Here is a 6417-nt window from a genome sequence, read left to right as displayed (position 1 = left end):
CATAAACACATTTACAAAACAACCTGCTTGTTAATCACTTCCATATACTAGCTGTAGAAATGCAGACGATTTCCAACCCACTGGGCACACACTGGTTGAATCAACGTTGTTTCCACGTCATTTCAATGAAATTAAGTTCAACCAACGTGGAATAGACGTTAAATATTTGCCTGACGGGGGCGCTTATTTATGTGCTTGACTGTTGCAAGAGCCCGGAGCAGTGAAAGGGACACTGTCCCTTTCCGAATCACTCTGTCGAACTTGATCCTAGACGAAATAATCTAGCGATAGGGACGGGTGAAGTTGGTCAAATAGAGGAATCAATCAAAATAATCGCTGTTAGTAGTGCTTACTCATAGTTTGAAGTATGGTAAAGTGAACATTGGTATATTCTTGGATTTTGTTATTTTTACATCGACCGTTGAGGGGGTAGGCTACTTCGTGGAGTTAAAAGGCGGACCACTTGTGTTTGTCCTGGTTCTGTCAGATGAACAAGTCGTAAGAAGTCGACACCACTCGCGCATCTTTCCAGCTGACAACTTTGTGTGAGGTAAGTGTGTTTATAGAATACAATTATTCATTCAATTGTCTTCCTATTATACAAATGTATTTGATTTAATTTGATGTTTTCTCAATGCTTTTTGGGGATGCATCTCGCAGACTGGGACTAGCAAAAAGTTTTGATAAATCGCTATTCAACATCATCACCCATCGTGTTGCTACATTTGTTGTGGCAATTCTATTCTATTATGGTTCAATATTAGCCTATTGATAAAAGTTGTTTATTTCTTTTTGCGGAAACCCTCAAGGAAACTAATTATTTTATTGTTTTGAATGATCTGCTATCCGAAGCGATTTATGATTTGGTGGACATTTGTGCGATGTTAACATTTGGTCGTTTTCTTCGGGGCAGATGTCTGCTGATTGAGGTGGTTGAGGGGTTTCGGTTTCCAAAGGAATTCAGTAGTTTTAAGAAGGTCACACCTCTGGAATTCCCTTTTCAAACCCGATTTAGTCCATCATTATATCGCTGGACCATGCATGCTTGAATAGTTAAAGATTCTCTGAACAGACGTCAAAGCTTCATACCTCCATTTGTTCCCTACTGATTTCGCAGGTCTCCGACTCTTGTTGACTGTGTGAATGAATAATAGCCCTAGGGTAAACCTGCAATGACCCAAAACTCCAGTGTGAAGTATGGCACTGAGCTATAACTGCATTACAATTCAAAATACATGGAGTGACCTATTGCATGGAATGCATACACAATGCATGTCATAATTGTAGTTTTAAACCCAAATTAGCCTATGTATTGGTCACGCAAAGGCTTTTTAAAATGGGAAATAGGATGATTGTGCAGGATCTTTAAAAATATGTGCTGTGTGTATGTCAACCATGCATAGGCCACTTCATGCATTTTTCTAATTTTATGGGGGGGGGGTTTACATTAAACAGGCTGCAGGCTATTCAATGGCTGTTATGAACGAATACAATATTCCCTGGTCTTTATTTATAAACCTTTAGGTGCAAAAACCCACTTTGTTGTGGGCGGAACTACCACAGGAAAGTGATCAATGGTCTATTGTCTGATCTAGGGCTGACCACATTTAGCCGACTGGTCGATTGTTTGGTTGATAGGCTTTTGGTCCACCAACCTTTTTTAGTCAAGCAGTGGCAAATATATCGAAAAAATATTATGGCACATGAGACACCTGTCTGATTCACACCTGTCTGAGTGGACTAATCCATTGGGAGGCCGCAGGGATGGCTCACCAGTAGTACATTTACCATTAATTACCATAACTTCTTATCTACAATGTTTATTTGGTTACGGTCATTTCTGCTAATGCATTCAATATATTATTATTACAGTCTTTTACAGTTCTCATTGTAGGAGTGGACACGTTGTTTGCAGAGCGCACAACCTGGGCTTCACTTGTGAGACAAAAGTTTTGGTTTGTTTCATTCCATTTACGAGTTGTCAATTTATGAATTGTCTTTTGTTTGGAGTGCTCCTGTCAATCTTGAGTAAGGACACGCACCTGATTACACATATAGAAGTAGGACTAGTCTACCTGGCGTGTGTGTAAATGGAGGCCTATAAATGTCCCCATTTGGGGATCTGATACTATTTCTAATTGTCTTAATTCACCATCACTGTGGAGCTTCTGAAAGTAATTTTTTCTTCACCTCAAACAGCAAGTAAACAAAGTCCTCAACTTAATCTTTCCAGCTCTCTCCCTTTCGATGATCACTCAGCATGAAACGGGAAAAAAATGTAATGCTCTGATCCGGTGGAAACATGATAAAATAGGCCTACCAGATTACTTATTTGTCATAAAATAGGCCTACCTGATTACTTCTTATCCCTTGCGGAAATAGCCTACCGCAGTGTCTGTCTGGAGCTCACTGGTGAAGGAAACTCTGAGAGCCCAGAATATTGTATATAATGTTGCAAGTTTGCTAGCACAAGCTTCATGCAGGACCAGGTTAATACAATAGTTGATACAATGTTTCAAGTTCCTTGCAGACAGGCCATGCGTAGTCAATGTAATTTATAGGATATTTATTTTTATCAGGATATTTTCTACCTGCGGGCTGCAACATTTTTATTTGTTGGCTTTATGTAGGCTATTTTTACATATTGGCAATGGCAATAGAAGTTACTTTTAGATTTGTGTCATTTTCATTTAGATACAATTTTGGTTAACCACATGACATTGATTTTAAGCTATGAAGACTTTATTATAAAATAAATTAAACTGCTCCACGTAAATGTGCAAATGAAAACCATAACTGGCACGCAGATCAGTAGAAATGGTATGATGACTTGGCATTCCAAATTGAAAAGGTTGCCGACCGATTGTGTAGCCTATTACCGTCAACTTCCGGAGCCTAATAGCAGAATCTGCGAAGGCCGGCAGTGGGAGGAGGAGGGTCGGGAAAAGGGTTTTTTCTTCTTGTTAGGCTATATTGATCTCTGGCGCCCTCTTTAGTAATTTGTGTGTCAAATATCGCAGCTCTTAAAGCGTCAGACAAGCTCAGTAGCATACATATAGTTGATTTTATTCAAACATAGGGTGTGTCTATATATGGACAAATACAAGTTTTAAAATGTCGACCAATCGATTGGTCGAAAGAACAGACAACTCTTGGTCGACTAAGTTTTTTTTTTGTCTGGGACAGCCCAAGTCTGATCTATTCCTAATGGTTGGGAATGGAATGGTCCCAATCCTCCTGATTCCTGTCTTGTTGGGCAGATGACCCTAGGATGGCAGTACATTTATTCTAAGTTGTTTTAATAGGATGATTTTAATGACTTTCTCTATTCTGATTGTTTTATACTCAACCAAATTGGGACAAAACTGACAGTTAAGTCGTCCAATTTGTAGAACTAAAAAAACAAAAACAAAATGGATACCCATTAATTTTCAATGGAGGGAAGTGAAGTAGGCAGTTGGGTGATAGCATGGGTGAGGGTCATGGCTAGAAGGGATTTAGCTTTTGTCAAATTAACGTCAAAAGTGTTTTTTGCATTTTAGCTAACCCTAACCCTTTTCCTAACCTTAACCTAATTCTCCTAACCTGCTGCGTAAGTTCTCCTAACCTGCTACAAAAAGTCAAATCTGACATTGATTTGACAAAAGCTGAATCCATTCTAGCCATGACCAGCGTGAAGAGGGCGGGACCAAAATTGGGGAATGCTGAACTTTATGTAAATACGCCGCTATATCGCGACACTATTGACCAATCGAAGCTCACTATAGCTTCAAGCCCCTACTGGATTGGCTGTTGATACCTAGCACTACTTAGCCTGCTTGCAAGTTTGCTAGCACCCACATTAAGTCGAAGCTAGAGTGGCTATCCAAATGAACGTGTTATGTGGAAGTTATGTGAAGTAGTCCAATTTATTTTCATTTATTTAGCACTGTATCAACATTTTGTTATATACTGTGTGTATGTTTGTGCGTACATCGTTACATTATTCCCCATGCTGATTAAAGGCTGAAAAATTTACATGACCAAGAAAAGTGAGACCAGACCACTGGCTGAGAGATACTGTACATCAGATATTTTAAATGAGTTTTTTGGTGAGCCGAAAATAGAGCTACTTCCATTGTCGCTCAATTATTCTATCGAGTGTAGGTCTAGTACATGGTGATTCATTATTCTGAATCAGGTACAGGGTCAGCAGAGATGATCTGAATAGAATATAGCTTTACAGACATTATACTTTGTTTTCCCCCTGTATATTATACTTCATCAACATGTCTGTGCTCAGTGCAGCAGGCAGTGATAGGGACCCTTTAGAAATAAGTATAGTGAATAGCATTGGACTTCAGAGGCCACCTCTGTAATGCAGGCTGATTGGCATACTGTATGTGATGTACCGTCGAGGACTTTTCAAAAGACCAGTTCCATCAGCTTTAGTCGTGGTGTTCCTCCGCCTACATGGACCTTTAAATCTACCTTCTACAAGTCCAGCTCTGTAAAAACCCTTAAATACACACATATCACACACACACACACACACACACACACACACACACACACACAAACGCACACAGACACACATGCGCAGACACACCCACCCACACACACACACATACACACACACACACACACACACACACACACACACACACACACACACACACACACACACTCCCATCTGAGGCTGCAGTGATGGGCTTGTCACTCCCAGTGTTGTGTGGGAACAGCAGTGAGAATTGAGAGGAGAGGATAGTGGGCCTCAGAATACAGAGTGGGTTGAAAAGGGCTTTTCATTTATTATAAACCAGGGGTGTCAAACATGCGAGGTGGTCCAATCCGGTCCGTGTGTGGTTTGAGTGATTTTATTTTTAATTTTTAATTTTTTGTAATACCATTTTTGGGGTGGGGGGGATAGACAAATTCTATATATTTCAAAATGACTAAAACCTAATTGAAACTGTGTATAAATTATAATAAATTATAATACATTCACAGTTTCTTGACCATGTCCAACTTGCTAATAATCAATAAAAATGAAAGCTAGACAGTCAGGAAGCATAGAAAATTCCCCAAACAATGGATAGATTACAATATTTTACACATTTTGACCGTGAGGAAATATAACCAATATTCAGTGCATCCCTCCGGACCTTGTTGAAGACCGAATGCGCCCCCCGGGGCAAAATGAGTTTGACACTGTTATAAACACTTGAAATGTGGATTGGTTAGATCTCTAACCAAACAACGCCATTTAGAGAGGTTTGAAGGGTGGTGGGTGTTACTTTAAATATATAGCGCTCATGTCCGATTTGATTGCATTGTATTACACACAGCACACATTACAGATATATTACGCATAGGGCCCTCAAAAGACTGGAACCGGCCCTGTCTTACTTTCACACAAATGAGTTAGGCCTAGCCTACTATATTATGTAAAATCCACACGTTTTTTCAGTAATCTGCTGCCTTGGCTAGGGTTTCTAGAACACAATGCGAAGAGCCGTGAGACGTCATAAAGATGTGTTTCAGGTGAAAGTATGAACATAGCAGCTTTTCACACACAAAACTAAGGACGGAATTCTACACAGCAGACATTTTCCATGCAGGGCTCAATTAACAGATGTGCAGAGATTCAGTATGAAATTGATTACTCTCTATTTCTCACTCTCATACGCAGTATGGGCATACGAAAACTGAAAACATACACAAGCACCATATTCTACCAGTTGCTCTCTGTCACACTCACACATACTCAGAAAAGAAAATACATCAATTTATTTAAACACACACACACACATAACCTTGTGGGGACATACAATTCAGTCCCACTCAGAATCCTATTTTCCTTAACCCCTAACCCGTACCCTAACCCGTACCCTTACCCTAACCCTAACCCTAACCCTAACCCTAACCTTAACCCAAAAACCTAACCTTAACCCTAAACCTAACCCTAGCTCCTAACCCTAAAACTAACACTAGTTCTTAACACTAACCCTAACACTAATTCTAACCTTACCCTAAACCCCCTAGAAATAGAGTTTGACCTTGTGGGGACCAACAAAATGTCCCCAGTTGGTCAGATTTTTGTTCGTTTACTATTGTTGTGGTGACTTCTGATCCCCACAAGTATAGTTAAACACGTCCACACACACACACACACACACACACACACACATACACACACACACTTGCCTTCCCATAGCAGGGCTTGCAGATGTGTGTACTGATCTCCTTCCAGACTCACTGTGCTGACTGGGAGTTTTCCAATCCTCTTATGAAATAAGAGCAGGAGACATGAGCACCATCCAAATAGCAGGCCTGCATGCTTTTACACACACACGCACACACATGCACACACATACACACACACACACAGCACTTCCCACTCAGGTCTTGCCTACTGGCACAAAAGAGAGACTGGTA

The 6417-nt window shown here is 40.2% G+C and overlaps 1 protein-coding gene across 1 annotated transcript in view; it reads left to right on the top strand.

Annotated features, from left to right (window-relative positions):
• The first annotated feature begins 201 nt into the window (after positions 1 to 201).
• LOC311144388 (growth hormone receptor-like) overlaps positions 202 to 6417 on the top strand; it is a 92185-nt gene continuing 85969 nt past the window's right edge. Inside the window, exon 1 of the mRNA XM_084180403.1 lies at positions 202 to 550. The gene's annotated coding sequence lies outside the window, so the exon portion shown is untranslated. The remainder of the gene's footprint in view (positions 551 to 6417) is intronic.

Source organism: Coregonus lavaretus (genome assembly GCF_964263955.1).
Source record: "Coregonus lavaretus genome assembly, chromosome: 17".
Taxonomy (NCBI): domain Eukaryota; kingdom Metazoa; phylum Chordata; class Actinopteri; order Salmoniformes; family Salmonidae; genus Coregonus; species Coregonus lavaretus.
Note: the sequence above shows the minus strand (reverse complement) of the source record. Positions and strands in the feature narration are given on the sequence as shown.